This window comes from Schistocerca nitens, chromosome 4 (assembly GCF_023898315.1).
Source record: "Schistocerca nitens isolate TAMUIC-IGC-003100 chromosome 4, iqSchNite1.1, whole genome shotgun sequence".
In the NCBI taxonomy this organism is placed as follows: Eukaryota; Metazoa; Arthropoda; class Insecta; order Orthoptera; family Acrididae; genus Schistocerca; species Schistocerca nitens.
Window position 1 is genome coordinate 270,987,712 of NC_064617.1, and position 14,614 is coordinate 271,002,325.

The 14,614-nt window shown below is 40.4% G+C and overlaps 21 non-coding genes across 21 annotated transcripts; 14 read left to right on the top strand and 7 right to left on the bottom strand.

Annotated features, from left to right (window-relative positions):
• Positions 1 to 165: 165 nt before the first annotated feature.
• On the top strand, positions 166 to 237 carry Trnac-gca (transfer RNA cysteine (anticodon GCA)). The gene has a single exon. It is a non-coding gene; the product is annotated as a tRNA-Cys (tRNA).
• Positions 238 to 512: 275 nt separating this feature from the next.
• Trnaa-cgc (transfer RNA alanine (anticodon CGC)) lies at positions 513 to 584 on the bottom strand. The gene has a single exon. It is a non-coding gene; the product is annotated as a tRNA-Ala (tRNA).
• Positions 585 to 702: 118 nt separating this feature from the next.
• On the top strand, positions 703 to 774 carry Trnaw-cca (transfer RNA tryptophan (anticodon CCA)). The gene has a single exon. It is a non-coding gene; the product is annotated as a tRNA-Trp (tRNA).
• A 318-nt stretch (positions 775 to 1,092) lies between these two features.
• Trnac-gca (transfer RNA cysteine (anticodon GCA)) lies at positions 1,093 to 1,164 on the top strand. The gene has a single exon. It is a non-coding gene; the product is annotated as a tRNA-Cys (tRNA).
• Positions 1,165 to 1,439: 275 nt separating this feature from the next.
• Trnaa-cgc (transfer RNA alanine (anticodon CGC)) lies at positions 1,440 to 1,511 on the bottom strand. The gene has a single exon. It is a non-coding gene; the product is annotated as a tRNA-Ala (tRNA).
• A 118-nt stretch (positions 1,512 to 1,629) lies between these two features.
• Trnaw-cca (transfer RNA tryptophan (anticodon CCA)) lies at positions 1,630 to 1,701 on the top strand. Its single transcript has one exon. It is a non-coding gene; the product is annotated as a tRNA-Trp (tRNA).
• Positions 1,702 to 2,019: 318 nt separating this feature from the next.
• Trnac-gca (transfer RNA cysteine (anticodon GCA)) lies at positions 2,020 to 2,091 on the top strand. The gene has a single exon. It is a non-coding gene; the product is annotated as a tRNA-Cys (tRNA).
• A 275-nt stretch (positions 2,092 to 2,366) lies between these two features.
• Positions 2,367 to 2,438, bottom strand: Trnaa-cgc (transfer RNA alanine (anticodon CGC)). The gene has a single exon. It is a non-coding gene; the product is annotated as a tRNA-Ala (tRNA).
• Positions 2,439 to 2,556: 118 nt separating this feature from the next.
• Trnaw-cca (transfer RNA tryptophan (anticodon CCA)) lies at positions 2,557 to 2,628 on the top strand. Its single transcript has one exon. It is a non-coding gene; the product is annotated as a tRNA-Trp (tRNA).
• A 318-nt stretch (positions 2,629 to 2,946) lies between these two features.
• Trnac-gca (transfer RNA cysteine (anticodon GCA)) lies at positions 2,947 to 3,018 on the top strand. The gene has a single exon. It is a non-coding gene; the product is annotated as a tRNA-Cys (tRNA).
• A 275-nt stretch (positions 3,019 to 3,293) lies between these two features.
• On the bottom strand, positions 3,294 to 3,365 carry Trnaa-cgc (transfer RNA alanine (anticodon CGC)). Its single transcript has one exon. It is a non-coding gene; the product is annotated as a tRNA-Ala (tRNA).
• A 118-nt stretch (positions 3,366 to 3,483) lies between these two features.
• On the top strand, positions 3,484 to 3,555 carry Trnaw-cca (transfer RNA tryptophan (anticodon CCA)). The gene has a single exon. It is a non-coding gene; the product is annotated as a tRNA-Trp (tRNA).
• A 318-nt stretch (positions 3,556 to 3,873) lies between these two features.
• Trnac-gca (transfer RNA cysteine (anticodon GCA)) lies at positions 3,874 to 3,945 on the top strand. Its single transcript has one exon. It is a non-coding gene; the product is annotated as a tRNA-Cys (tRNA).
• A 275-nt stretch (positions 3,946 to 4,220) lies between these two features.
• Positions 4,221 to 4,292, bottom strand: Trnaa-cgc (transfer RNA alanine (anticodon CGC)). Its single transcript has one exon. It is a non-coding gene; the product is annotated as a tRNA-Ala (tRNA).
• A 118-nt stretch (positions 4,293 to 4,410) lies between these two features.
• On the top strand, positions 4,411 to 4,482 carry Trnaw-cca (transfer RNA tryptophan (anticodon CCA)). Its single transcript has one exon. It is a non-coding gene; the product is annotated as a tRNA-Trp (tRNA).
• Positions 4,483 to 4,800: 318 nt separating this feature from the next.
• On the top strand, positions 4,801 to 4,872 carry Trnac-gca (transfer RNA cysteine (anticodon GCA)). The gene has a single exon. It is a non-coding gene; the product is annotated as a tRNA-Cys (tRNA).
• A 275-nt stretch (positions 4,873 to 5,147) lies between these two features.
• Trnaa-cgc (transfer RNA alanine (anticodon CGC)) lies at positions 5,148 to 5,219 on the bottom strand. Its single transcript has one exon. It is a non-coding gene; the product is annotated as a tRNA-Ala (tRNA).
• A 118-nt stretch (positions 5,220 to 5,337) lies between these two features.
• Positions 5,338 to 5,409, top strand: Trnaw-cca (transfer RNA tryptophan (anticodon CCA)). Its single transcript has one exon. It is a non-coding gene; the product is annotated as a tRNA-Trp (tRNA).
• Positions 5,410 to 5,727: 318 nt separating this feature from the next.
• On the top strand, positions 5,728 to 5,799 carry Trnac-gca (transfer RNA cysteine (anticodon GCA)). The gene has a single exon. It is a non-coding gene; the product is annotated as a tRNA-Cys (tRNA).
• A 275-nt stretch (positions 5,800 to 6,074) lies between these two features.
• Positions 6,075 to 6,146, bottom strand: Trnaa-cgc (transfer RNA alanine (anticodon CGC)). The gene has a single exon. It is a non-coding gene; the product is annotated as a tRNA-Ala (tRNA).
• Positions 6,147 to 6,264: 118 nt separating this feature from the next.
• Positions 6,265 to 6,336, top strand: Trnaw-cca (transfer RNA tryptophan (anticodon CCA)). Its single transcript has one exon. It is a non-coding gene; the product is annotated as a tRNA-Trp (tRNA).
• Positions 6,337 to 14,614: the final 8,278 nt, after the last annotated feature.

Genomic DNA, 14,614 nt, shown 5'->3' on the forward strand with positions numbered 1-14,614 from the left:
CTTTCTCCAGGCGCGAACTGTCTAGTATTTTTGATATTTATATCGTTTAACGCTAATATATAACTGAGAGATAATGATTACGCAATATTTTGCTCGATTAGACGTCTTTAGCCAGGCAGAGTATAATATTTTTCCTTAAGTTATGGGAATAGAAAGATCGTGAAAGGGGGTATAGCTCAGTCGTAGAGCATTCGACTGCAGATCGAGAGGTCCCCGGTTCAATCCCGGGTGCCCCCTTCATTTTTCAGTATCTCGAAAAAACAAATGACGGTTGTCGCGGTGAGTTGCAAATAACATGTTTCAGATGCACTCCGCACGCCATACCGAAGGCTTTGGAGCAACATTTCAATGGGGGGATCGCAGCCCAGGCTCTTGCAGGTCATCGTCCTCCCGCCATGCGGTCGAACTGTACGAAATCCACTTGCTTGGGGGAAGAATCTTGTACACTGAATTTTATAGAATATGGTGATAGGCAAAAGTTTTCGTGTACTGCTGCACGGAGAAACAAAAATTGGAGGAGCTGGGATTTGAACCCAGGACTTTCTGCATGCGAAGCAGACACTCTACCACTGAGTTACACCCCCGCCAGAGCAACTACATCTGGGACGAGTCTCTCGTGGATCCTACTGTCATTATTTCTTAGGTTTGAACGGTACAGTAAGTGTTCGAGGAACCTATTCATGACAAGACCTCAGCAGCGTCGACTCCGTGGCGCAACGGTAGCGCGTCTGACTCCAGATCAGAAGGTTGCGTGTTCAAATCACGTCGGGGTCACAGTGAAATTTTCGTTTACGAAAGCCATAGGCGAGTATGTCAGTTTAATCAGATACCAAACGATTACAGAGAACGGACGAACAGAACTTGCTTGAAAAAAGCTACTAGTGCAATTTTCGCGTTCTGACATTAAAGTGTAGGCGCCGACTCACACTTTCTCCAGGCGCGAACTGTCTAGTATTTTTGATATTTATATCGTTTAACGCTAATATATAACTGAGAGATAATGATTACGCAATATTTTGCTCGATTAGACGTCTTTAGCCAGGCAGAGTATAATATTTTTCCTTAAGTTATGGGAATAGAAAGATCGTGAAAGGGGGTATAGCTCAGTCGTAGAGCATTCGACTGCAGATCGAGAGGTCCCCGGTTCAATCCCGGGTGCCCCCTTCATTTTTCAGTATCTCGAAAAAACAAATGACGGTTGTCGCGGTGAGTTGCAAATAACATGTTTCAGATGCACTCCGCACGCCATACCGAAGGCTTTGGAGCAACATTTCAATGGGGGGATCGCAGCCCAGGCTCTTGCAGGTCATCGTCCTCCCGCCATGCGGTCGAACTGTACGAAATCCACTTGCTTGGGGGAAGAATCTTGTACACTGAATTTTATAGAATATGGTGATAGGCAAAAGTTTTCGTGTACTGCTGCACGGGGAAACAAAAATTGGAGGAGCTGGGATTTGAACCCAGGACTTTCTGCATGCGAAGCAGACACTCTACCACTGAGTTACACCCCCGCCAGAGCAACTACATCTGGGACGAGTCTCTCGTGGATCCTACTGTCATTATTTCTTAGGTTTGAACGGTACAGTAAGTGTTCGAGGAACCTATTCATGACAAGACCTCAGCAGCGTCGACTCCGTGGCGCAACGGTAGCGCGTCTGACTCCAGATCAGAAGGTTGCGTGTTCAAATCACGTCGGGGTCACAGTGAAATTTTCGTTTACGAAAGCCATAGGCGAGTATGTCAGTTTAATCAGATACCAAACGATTACAGAGAACGGACGAACAGAACTTGCTTGAAAAAAGCTACTAGTGCAATTTTCGCGTTCTGACATTAAAGTGTAGGCGCCGACTCACACTTTCTCCAGGCGCGAACTGTCTAGTATTTTTGATATTTATATCGTTTAACGCTAATATATAACTGAGAGATAATGATTACGCAATATTTTGCTCGATTAGACGTCTTTAGCCAGGCAGAGTATAATATTTTTCCTTAAGTTATGGGAATAGAAAGATCGTGAAAGGGGGTATAGCTCAGTCGTAGAGCATTCGACTGCAGATCGAGAGGTCCCCGGTTCAATCCCGGGTGCCCCCTTCATTTTTCAGTATCTCGAAAAAACAAATGACGGTTGTCGCGGTGAGTTGCAAATAACATGTTTCAGATGCACTCCGCACGCCATACCGAAGGCTTTGGAGCAACATTTCAATGGGGGGATCGCAGCCCAGGCTCTTGCAGGTCATCGTCCTCCCGCCATGCGGTCGAACTGTACGAAATCCACTTGCTTGGGGGAAGAATCTTGTACACTGAATTTTATAGAATATGGTGATAGGCAAAAGTTTTCGTGTACTGCTGCACGGGGAAACAAAAATTGGAGGAGCTGGGATTTGAACCCAGGACTTTCTGCATGCGAAGCAGACACTCTACCACTGAGTTACACCCCCGCCAGAGCAACTACATCTGGGACGAGTCTCTCGTGGATCCTACTGTCATTATTTCTTAGGTTTGAACGGTACAGTAAGTGTTCGAGGAACCTATTCATGACAAGACCTCAGCAGCGTCGACTCCGTGGCGCAACGGTAGCGCGTCTGACTCCAGATCAGAAGGTTGCGTGTTCAAATCACGTCGGGGTCACAGTGAAATTTTCGTTTACGAAAGCCATAGGCGAGTATGTCAGTTTAATCAGATACCAAACGATTACAGAGAACGGACGAACAGAACTTGCTTGAAAAAAGCTACTAGTGCAATTTTCGCGTTCTGACATTAAAGTGTAGGCGCCGACTCACACTTTCTCCAGGCGCGAACTGTCTAGTATTTTTGATATTTATATCGTTTAACGCTAATATATAACTGAGAGATAATGATTACGCAATATTTTGCTCGATTAGACGTCTTTAGCCAGGCAGAGTATAATATTTTTCCTTAAGTTATGGGAATAGAAAGATCGTGAAAGGGGGTATAGCTCAGTCGTAGAGCATTCGACTGCAGATCGAGAGGTCCCCGGTTCAATCCCGGGTGCCCCCTTCATTTTTCAGTATCTCGAAAAAACAAATGACGGTTGTCGCGGTGAGTTGCAAATAACATGTTTCAGATGCACTCCGCACGCCATACCGAAGGCTTTGGAGCAACATTTCAATGGGGGGATCGCAGCCCAGGCTCTTGCAGGTCATCGTCCTCCCGCCATGCGGTCGAACTGTACGAAATCCACTTGCTTGGGGGAAGAATCTTGTACACTGAATTTTATAGAATATGGTGATAGGCAAAAGTTTTCGTGTACTGCTGCACGGGGAAACAAAAATTGGAGGAGCTGGGATTTGAACCCAGGACTTTCTGCATGCGAAGCAGACACTCTACCACTGAGTTACACCCCCGCCAGAGCAACTACATCTGGGACGAGTCTCTCGTGGATCCTACTGTCATTATTTCTTAGGTTTGAACGGTACAGTAAGTGTTCGAGGAACCTATTCATGACAAGACCTCAGCAGCGTCGACTCCGTGGCGCAACGGTAGCGCGTCTGACTCCAGATCAGAAGGTTGCGTGTTCAAATCACGTCGGGGTCACAGTGAAATTTTCGTTTACGAAAGCCATAGGCGAGTATGTCAGTTTAATCAGATACCAAACGATTACAGAGAACGGACGAACAGAACTTGCTTGAAAAAAGCTACTAGTGCAATTTTCGCGTTCTGACATTAAAGTGTAGGCGCCGACTCACACTTTCTCCAGGCGCGAACTGTCTAGTATTTTTGATATTTATATCGTTTAACGCTAATATATAACTGAGAGATAATGATTACGCAATATTTTGCTCGATTAGACGTCTTTAGCCAGGCAGAGTATAATATTTTTCCTTAAGTTATGGGAATAGAAAGATCGTGAAAGGGGGTATAGCTCAGTCGTAGAGCATTCGACTGCAGATCGAGAGGTCCCCGGTTCAATCCCGGGTGCCCCCTTCATTTTTCAGTATCTCGAAAAAACAAATGACGGTTGTCGCGGTGAGTTGCAAATAACATGTTTCAGATGCACTCCGCACGCCATACCGAAGGCTTTGGAGCAACATTTCAATGGGGGGATCGCAGCCCAGGCTCTTGCAGGTCATCGTCCTCCCGCCATGCGGTCGAACTGTACGAAATCCACTTGCTTGGGGGAAGAATCTTGTACACTGAATTTTATAGAATATGGTGATAGGCAAAAGTTTTCGTGTACTGCTGCACGGAGAAACAAAAATTGGAGGAGCTGGGATTTGAACCCAGGACTTTCTGCATGCGAAGCAGACACTCTACCACTGAGTTACACCCCCGCCAGAGCAACTACATCTGGGACGAGTCTCTCGTGGATCCTACTGTCATTATTTCTTAGGTTTGAACGGTACAGTAAGTGTTCGAGGAACCTATTCATGACAAGACCTCAGCAGCGTCGACTCCGTGGCGCAACGGTAGCGCGTCTGACTCCAGATCAGAAGGTTGCGTGTTCAAATCACGTCGGGGTCACAGTGAAATTTTCGTTTACGAAAGCCATAGGCGAGTATGTCAGTTTAATCAGATACCAAACGATTACAGAGAACGGACGAACAGAACTTGCTTGAAAAAAGCTACTAGTGCAATTTTCGCGTTCTGACATTAAAGTGTAGGCGCCGACTCACACTTTCTCCAGGCGCGAACTGTCTAGTATTTTTGATATTTATATCGTTTAACGCTAATATATAACTGAGAGATAATGATTACGCAATATTTTGCTCGATTAGACGTCTTTAGCCAGGCAGAGTATAATATTTTTCCTTAAGTTATGGGAATAGAAAGATCGTGAAAGGGGGTATAGCTCAGTCGTAGAGCATTCGACTGCAGATCGAGAGGTCCCCGGTTCAATCCCGGGTGCCCCCTTCATTTTTCAGTATCTCGAAAAAACAAATGACGGTTGTCGCGGTGAGTTGCAAATAACATGTTTCAGATGCACTCCGCACGCCATACCGAAGGCTTTGGAGCAACATTTCAATGGGGGGATCGCAGCCCAGGCTCTTGCAGGTCATCGTCCTCCCGCCATGCGGTCGAACTGTACGAAATCCACTTGCTTGGGGGAAGAATCTTGTACACTGAATTTTATAGAATATGGTGATAGGCAAAAGTTTTCGTGTACTGCTGCACGGGGAAACAAAAATTGGAGGAGCTGGGATTTGAACCCAGGACTTTCTGCATGCGAAGCAGACACTCTACCACTGAGTTACACCCCCGCCAGAGCAACTACATCTGGGACGAGTCTCTCGTGGATCCTACTGTCATTATTTCTTAGGTTTGAACGGTACAGTAAGTGTTCGAGGAACCTATTCATGACAAGACCTCAGCAGCGTCGACTCCGTGGCGCAACGGTAGCGCGTCTGACTCCAGATCAGAAGGTTGCGTGTTCAAATCACGTCGGGGTCACAGTGAAATTTTCGTTTACGAAAGCCATAGGCGAGTATGTCAGTTTAATCAGATACCAAACGATTACAGAGAACGGACGAACAGAACTTGCTTGAAAAAAGCTACTAGTGCAATTTTCGCGTTCTGACATTAAAGTGTAGGCGCCGACTCACACTTTCTCCAGGCGCGAACTGTCTAGTATTTTTGATATTTATATCGTTTAACGCTAATATATAACTGAGAGATAATGATTACGCAATATTTTGCTCGATTAGACGTCTTTAGCCAGGCAGAGTATAATATTTTTCCTTAAGTTATGGGAATAGAAAGATCGTGAAAGGGGGTATAGCTCAGTCGTAGAGCATTCGACTGCAGATCGAGAGGTCCCCGGTTCAATCCCGGGTGCCCCCTTCATTTTTCAGTATCTCGAAAAAACAAATGACGGTTGTCGCGGTGAGTTGCAAATAACATGTTTCAGATGCACTCCGCACGCCATACCGAAGGCTTTGGAGCAACATTTCAATGGGGGGATCGCAGCCCAGGCTCTTGCAGGTCATCGTCCTCCCGCCATGCGGTCGAACTGTACGAAATCCACTTGCTTGGGGGAAGAATCTTGTACACTGAATTTTATAGAATATGGTGATAGGCAAAAGTTTTCGTGTACTGCTGCACGGGGAAACAAAAATTGGAGGAGCTGGGATTTGAACCCAGGACTTTCTGCATGCGAAGCAGACACTCTACCACTGAGTTACACCCCCGCCAGAGCAACTACATCTGGGACGAGTCTCTCGTGGATCCTACTGTCATTATTTCTTAGGTTTGAACGGTACAGTAAGTGTTCGAGGAACCTATTCATGACAAGACCTCAGCAGCGTCGACTCCGTGGCGCAACGGTAGCGCGTCTGACTCCAGATCAGAAGGTTGCGTGTTCAAATCACGTCGGGGTCACAGTGAAATTTTCGTTTACGAAAGCCATAGGCGAGTATGTCAGTTTAATCAGATACCAAACGATTACAGAGAACGGACGAACAGAACTTGCTTGAAAAAAGCTACTAGTGCAATTTTCGCGTTCTGACATTAAAGTGTAGGCGCCGACTCACACTTTCTCCAGGCGCGAACTGTCTAGTATTTTTGATATTTATATCGTTTAACGCTAATATATAACTGAGAGATAATGATTACGCAATATTTTGCTCGATTAGACGTCTTTAGCCAGGCAGAGTATAATATTTTTCCTTAAGTTTGAAACACGTATGTTGTGCGGCAGCGATGCTGAGGCATTGTAGAATCTCTGACCAGAGCAGTTGCGCTCGAAGCGCAGTGCAGTACATTAGTCTGTTGGGAGCAGTCGCGTAAAGTTGTGTGTCGCGAGCAGTCGCGTAAGGTAGTCTGTTGGTAGCTGCCGCGGAGAGTAGTATGTCTGTAGCAGTTGCGTCGGCGGGCGTCGGCACAGCGATGGTCAAGATTCAGGACAAGGTATAATTTTATTAAATAAATGTTTATGCAGCTTTGCGCTTATCAGATAATGTAAGGTCCACTCATTGTAATTTAACTTTCAAAAATCGCCCCCAATAATAATTTGGATTTAAAAAAAAAAAAACAATTTTACAAACAATCATTCAAATTCCCTTCATTTCCCTTTAACAAAATTTTTCAAAAAAAAAAGGCAATTGCAATGTTTTTCCTCCAAGCCGCAGCCATCAATAAGAGCAGAATTTTGACATGCAGTTTTAATAAGGTAAGAAATTTATTCTGAATTCGCACAGGGCAAAGACCGACATTTCGGTTAAATTGATTTTTGATTATCACTGTAGTTTCATTGTCATGGGATTCTCGTTCATTATTTTATGGGAACTTACACTTGAGTCAGATAGCGAGCTTTTATTTAATTGTCTTTGTCATTAATAGTTTTGTCGGGAACCTACAGTTAGCTCTGGCTCCATTTCCATTAAGTATTGTCATTTCATTTTTCTTGTGGGGAGGTTACACTTGGCGACACCCAGTCCAGGATCGTATTTCGTTGAGAATCTTTTGAAAAACAGTCAGATATCTGCTCTTATTGTTTAGATATAATTATAATTTGGCGCAACGCTTTTATTAATTTGTAACTTTCTTTCCTCAGATCATCGGCAATTCGTTGCTCTGTTGTATTTGTGTGTTGATTTTGCATTGTGCTTATTTGTTTTGTGATTAATTGTGACTATTGTGAAAATGCCGCGAAAGACTGTGAATAGTGTATCGCGAGGTATCATGAACGACATGACCGAATTAAATAACTTCACCAATAGTACTAGTGACACGCAGTGCAATGATGACAATCCTGCGTTCACTAACAGTCAGTGCGTTCCAATCGCGAATGACGACTTTTACCTTAATGATGAACAAGAGAACTCAATTGTCTCCTCTGTTAATTTGACGACAATTGATGACGCGGGGCGTTCTGTTGGAATGAGCGCTGCCCAGCTTAACACACCCGGTTTGGAAAATTCAAATAACGTACAAACAAATTTCTCTAATGAGAATGAGCAGGATACACAAAGTACGACGGATTTATTTAATTCCGAAATAGTGAGTGACAGTGTACGTCCGACTGATAATTCTTTTTGTAAATTGCAGAATGGCCAAATGGTCACACAAAGCGCGACAATTCCAGATCCACCATTAAACAGTACAGATAATAGAGTAGGTAATGTTACTGAGGATCCAATCATGGCATTGTTGCTACGAATTAATGAACGTATAGAAAAACTAGATAACGATTCCAAACAAAATAAAGAAGAGTCCAAACAACAGAGTGAAAATCTCAAACAACAGTTAAATGAAAAATTAGACAATCAGAGTAAGGATTTCAAACAACTTAGTGAACAGAATAGACAGTTAAATGAAAAATTAGATAACAATTCCAGACAGTTAAATGAAAAATTAGACAACAATTCGAGACAGCTTAGTGAACAAATTAAAGCCGTTGCCGCGCAGTGTCATGACACTAAGGAACAGTTACGCGAAGAAATTGAGGCTGTTGCTCAGGAATTAAGGGAATTGCAAACAGCTGCAACAGAAACACTCAGAGACGAAATTAGCGGAGTCGCTAAACAATGCTCTGAAAAGGCTACACAATTACGCGACGAGTTTAAAGCAATGACAGTAGAACTTTCGCGCACAATGGATGAAAAGATTGACGCGAAATTCGAACAACAGAACACTCAAATTAACGAACGTCTTAGTCTTCACATAGAAAACAGTAATACGCGTTTTCGTAAATTTATTGATGATCAAAATAAAGTAAAACGCCAGGTAATGGAAACAATCACTGCACAGAGACAAGAAGACAAACGTAAAATGTTTGCGAAGACAAAAACGTATGTAGACAATAATATTGCCACAGTTTCGGACAAAATTAATACCATCGAACAGTCAAACACAGAATTACGTGACGAAATTTCTGATCTGAAATCGAAAACAGACACATACATAACAGATTTTCAAACAGTGACCGATAGACTCGAACAATTAGAACTAACACAGGATTCCGATGTCGTGAAAGCTGATGTTAAAAAACTGAACGAAACTACACGTAAATTGCAAAACCAGATTAATGCCAATGACACTAAAACCGATGATCAGGTAAAAATTCTGACTGAAAAATGTGATGAATTGGCCAGTCGTATTGACGTCATCGTAACTACTAATGACAATAAATCAGACGATACTTCACCGGTTGCATTTAATCAAACACCGGAATTTCAAAATTTACAGCAGACAATTAATGAGATTGATTCGTCTAATAACACATTGCGTCGAAAACTGTCAAGTTTACAGCAAGAAGTAACAGAGATGAAAAACACTTCAGTTAATAACACAGCACAGCAGACATCACTTTTCGAACATTTGCCAGACTCGCGCAACGCGTATAATTTGTGTAATCAACAGAGAGTACGGGACTTAGATTCAGAAATGACACAGAGAAACAGATTCTCACACAAACCTGAACGTATTCTTAAAATCAGTGACGAGAACGTAGATTATGAGCAATTTTTATTTGTAAGAAAATCTAAGGAACATAATAATGACAGAGTACAGATACACGATTTGAACTGGTTATGTCGATTTATTTTTGTACTTTCACCAGCTTGGTCTGTAACAGTGAAACAAACTTTGAACCTGATACGACAATTTGCTTTTGTATTTTTATCAGCATTGAGTGTACTACAGAAACGACAATTAGCATGGATACAGCAATTTATTTCTGAATTTATACCGACATTGCCTGGAACGCAAAAACTAAAATTTATTTGCAGAGCGCAATAGACCTCAGGGGATTCATTACGCTTTAATGAATATGTGCCGTAGCGAGCATAGGGCCCCGAGCTGTAGTAGTGCTGTTTCATCTTTAGTTTTCTGCACTGCTGCCTTCTCTTCTACTATCCTTTATATCTATCAAAATAGCTCTTTAACTATTGCTCTTCCTAGAATTAAGAAAAATGAGTAATGAGAACCCGATAAGACAAATTTTACCGAATGTGACAATTTCCATTAGGCACTGCAGAACTACAACGTAATTTTAATAACAGATAAAATAGTAATCATCAGTATGTGTAAAATTAGCAGTAACAGCAACCACATTTTTGGTAACAATAGACGTTTTTCACCACAACGGCATGAAAGTCAGCCGCTTAGCATTCCTGACCAACAATGTAATATACAAGCTTTAATATTTCGCCGCGTGCACGTATAGTCCCAGCTATAACAAATGGTAGCGCACAGCAGCAGGAATAACTACGTACAGAAACACACTATTTCAATTCCTATCGCAGATGCGCCGTATAAAAGTGACTATTATGACAGACGTAAAATTAACGAGCACAATTTTCAGCGTACATTTCATTACAGTCGATCTTTTCAGCAGCAAGAATGTCAGCAACAACATATAATCATGAATGAAACAGACAATAGGTGTCATCTATAGCGTAACATGTCAGTAAGAAATAACAGAGCAGTTTAAATAGTCAAAATACCACAGCATCGTCCCGTAAATAACAGCACGTACGACAGAATTTGACCAGACACAGTACAGGTAGCCTATTCCAGTAACGTAAGCAATACTTATTGACACGAAGAATCTTATTCACGAGAATGTTATTTGAAATAAGCCTTGTTGAATACACCACTTTTATCCCACACAGATCTTACCGGAAATTTTTTCATTGCCACCGACAGTTCTAACACCGCTTTAGGCGTACATATTTTCCAGGAAATTGAAGAAGATGGCTCAATAGTAATTAAAAACATCGCATTTGCAAGCCGCATTTTGTCACCTACTGAACGAAATTATTCCGTTACTGAACTAGAAACATTATGTGTTGTATGGGCTTTTACGAGATTTCGGCACTTTCTTTATGGCAGACATACCACCGTTTACACAGATCACAGAGCTATACAATTTTTACTTTCAGCTAAATTTACTCACGACAGATTAAGCAGATGGAAACTGTATTTACAAGAATTTAATTTTACGATTGTTCACATTCCCGGCACACAAAATGTTATAGCAGACGCACTTTCTCGTTCTCTCAGCAACAATCAGCAAGACGTAGCAACCAACTTCTGCAAAGCAAATTTCAGCGTCATGTACATTCAACAAGTTGCATTTGAAAATTTTATTTCATCATCATTACAGGACATAGCACGAGAGCAAAGCAAAGACAATGTGTGGAAAGAAATTAAACACCTTTGGCAAGATAAGAATAATGTTACGATTAGAAACCACTACACTGTACGCAATGACATTCTGTTTCGCCGCTCTCATCCAGACAGTAACAATTGGTTATTATGCATTCCTGACGAACTGGTTAACAAATTAATCTGGTACACTCATTTAAGCTACGCACATTATGGAGCAAGAAAATGTTTTCTTATATTGAGACAGAACTGTTATTTTACAAACATGGAAAAACGTATACGACGAGTTTTAGCGTCATGTAAAATTTGCCAGAAAGCTAAGTCTGACACCACTTCACACATTCCTCCATTATATCCCATTGTACCTGTTAAATTAAGACATATGGCCGCAGTAGACATTTTTGGTCCAATTCCGAGAACTAATAGAGGTTTTTGCTACATCTTTGTCGCTGTTGAACTCACTTCAAAATTTGTTACCTTCACTCCGTTACGCAAAGCTACTGCTAAAACTGTTTCGAAAGCATTTGTAAAGCATTTCTTATTTCATGTAGGACATGTGATGAAAGTAATTTCTGACAATGGATCACAATTTCGTTCTGTCATATGGACACGCATGTTACGAGCTAGAAACATTTCTCCGATTTATATATCCAAGTACCACGCTTCTTCGAACCCTTGTGAACGATTAATGAAAGAAATTGGCAAACTGTGTAGAATATACTGCCACAAAAGACATGTTAATTGGGACACACACGTACACTCATTTCAAGATGTAATTAATTCCATTCCAAATGAATCCACTATGCTACCTCCGTCTGTTATACTGAAAAACGTTGAACCACCAAACAAAATCAAAGAATTAGTAACATTTCCTACATCTCGTCGATTACGACACCACGAAATAATTGACATTGCGCTGAACAACATTAAACGTACCGCAGAGCGCCGGAGAAGACAGCAAAAACAGGTTTGTAGACACCGAGATTTTCACGTTGGACAGAAGATATTAGTACGTACACACTATTTATCCAGCAAATTAAAAGGTAAGTGCAGTAAATTTGAACTTCTATACGCAGGTCCATATCGGATTCGCAGCATTCCTCACCCCAATGTTGTACACGTCGAAACTCTGAGAACCAGAAAATCGAAAGGCAACCATCATGTGTCAAACATTAAACCCTTTATCGAATGAAACCACTTTACGATGTAACATGCTATGAGGCCGTTTACACATTTTATGACCACTTATGCAATTATATTGACATTACTAATTACTGATGATTATCGTATTTTTTCTTGGCAAGTGCCCGGCAAGGTAAGGTTAGCAGGTCGCTTTTCTTGTCGTTACAAATCAGACCGTGCATATTTTCCAGATGAACTTACACATTTTGTGACCACTTATGCAATTACATTTATGTGACTACCTATTGATGATTATCGTATTTTTTCTTGGCAAGTGCCCGGCAAGGTAAGGTTAGCAGGTCGCTCTTCTTGTCGTTACACACTAGACCGTGCATTTTTTCAGATGAACTTACGCATTTTATGAATAATTATGCAATTCTCTATAATGACGCATTAATTTTATCAAATTCCCTCTCCATTGAAGTCTTTAATTATCGCATCTATTAACTACACTACATATAAGCTGAACACAACGAATGTCACATTTTGTCTTTCTTATGTATGTACGATTGTTTTCATGTTTTGTTTGTATGCACTGTGAACTAGTTAAGGTATAACACACACCATTTGACTTTGACATTTTGCCTTGTGATATCTCAACATCATGACTGTTTTACATTTTCCTTTTTTTGCTGCTGCATTACGATATTCTCTGTACACTTTTTGCCTTTAAACACTGTCTGTGTTTTGAGATATTACGTTTTCTGTCATGTTATGTTGTATGCTTAATTGAGTCACCATTAACCAGTCACTATTTAATGGGTATATGATTTAAATGCAAGACATTAATCTTTGTTCATCAATTTCAGAAATAAATGATGCGTACAGGAAATGAATTAAACAGAAGTGGGAATTTCACCTATGGAATAAACGAAAGAAGATGCAATAAGCTAATGAGGACGAGTAAATGGATCAGAATTAACAAGCATTAACCAGAATATATTATACACATCGCAGAATAGCAGTCTTAACTAATTTTTTCTTTCAGAATACAAAGCGATTGATGCAAGCTGTCAGACAGAACTACACATTTTAGTTTTAAGTGATGAAATATGCTAGGGATTAGGAATAGTTGTGTGATGAATAATGAAATGATTTTTGCAGATGATAATGAATGCTGATAATGAACAATGATGAAGAATATGGTACTATGAATAATGAAGTTTTTGTTTACAGGTGATGATAATGATGGAGTTATGATGATATGAATAATGAAGTTTTTCTTTACAGATGAGGATAATGTTGAAGTTATGTATTTATGCTATGTAGTTATTTAAGTATTTGTTGCAGTTTACTTTGACAGCAGGTGTTATATTGCGTAGTAGGATGACTGAAGGTTTTGGAAAGGACAGCTATGGAACACATTTTTTATACACATTTCACTACCTGTTAATTCGAAGTTCACTACTTTTCAGCATAGTCTGCGTTTCTTCTTTCAGTTCAATAATCCATTTTGTATTTTTCTTTCAGGAGAAGCTTTTTATGATACTTACTAAACTTGTTACTTATTATACCTGTTCTAGTACTTGCATTTTTCTTACCCACTTGTGTCTATCATTTATAAATGTGATAACCTTGCTACAGCTGACTCATGACGAATGACGTTACACAATCTTTTCATTTATAGGAACAACCTAGAAGCAATTTTTTCTCTTATTTCTTCTTGCTTTCCCTTATAATTACCCAAAGCAATGCATTGCTAGCAGAAAAAACAAAATGTATTAACAGTCCCAGATAATGTCACTAGTTTATGATAATTCTGAATAACACTAATCAGCTCTGAATAGTATGTCACTTGAATAATGACTTCTTAATGATACCAAAACATAATTGCCACTATCTATTGTAATGAGAGTACTTATTATGCCCATGCTTATTAATGCTACTAATGTTTTGTACTATTCAGTACTTGCTGGCCACTGAGTGCCCATAATTAATGTAACTTATAATGCCCATGCTTATTAATGCTACTAATGTTTTGTACTATTCAATACTTGCTGGCCACTGAGTGCCCATAATTAATGTAACTTATAATGCCCATGCTTATTAATGCTATGACTGTAATTAACTGATTTTTCTAATAATGATTTCTTAATGATATGAATAATACTGAATGATGAATAATGTTTTGTACTATTCAATACTTGCTGGCCACTGAGTGCCCATAATTAATGTAACTTATAATGCCCATGCTTATTAAGGCTATGACTGTAATTAACTGATTTTTAATAATGATTTCTTAATGATATGAAGAATACTGAATGATGAATAATGTTTTATACTATTCAATACTTGCTGGCCACTGAGTGCCCATAATTAATGTAATTACTTATTATGCCCATGCTTATTAATGCTATGACTGTAA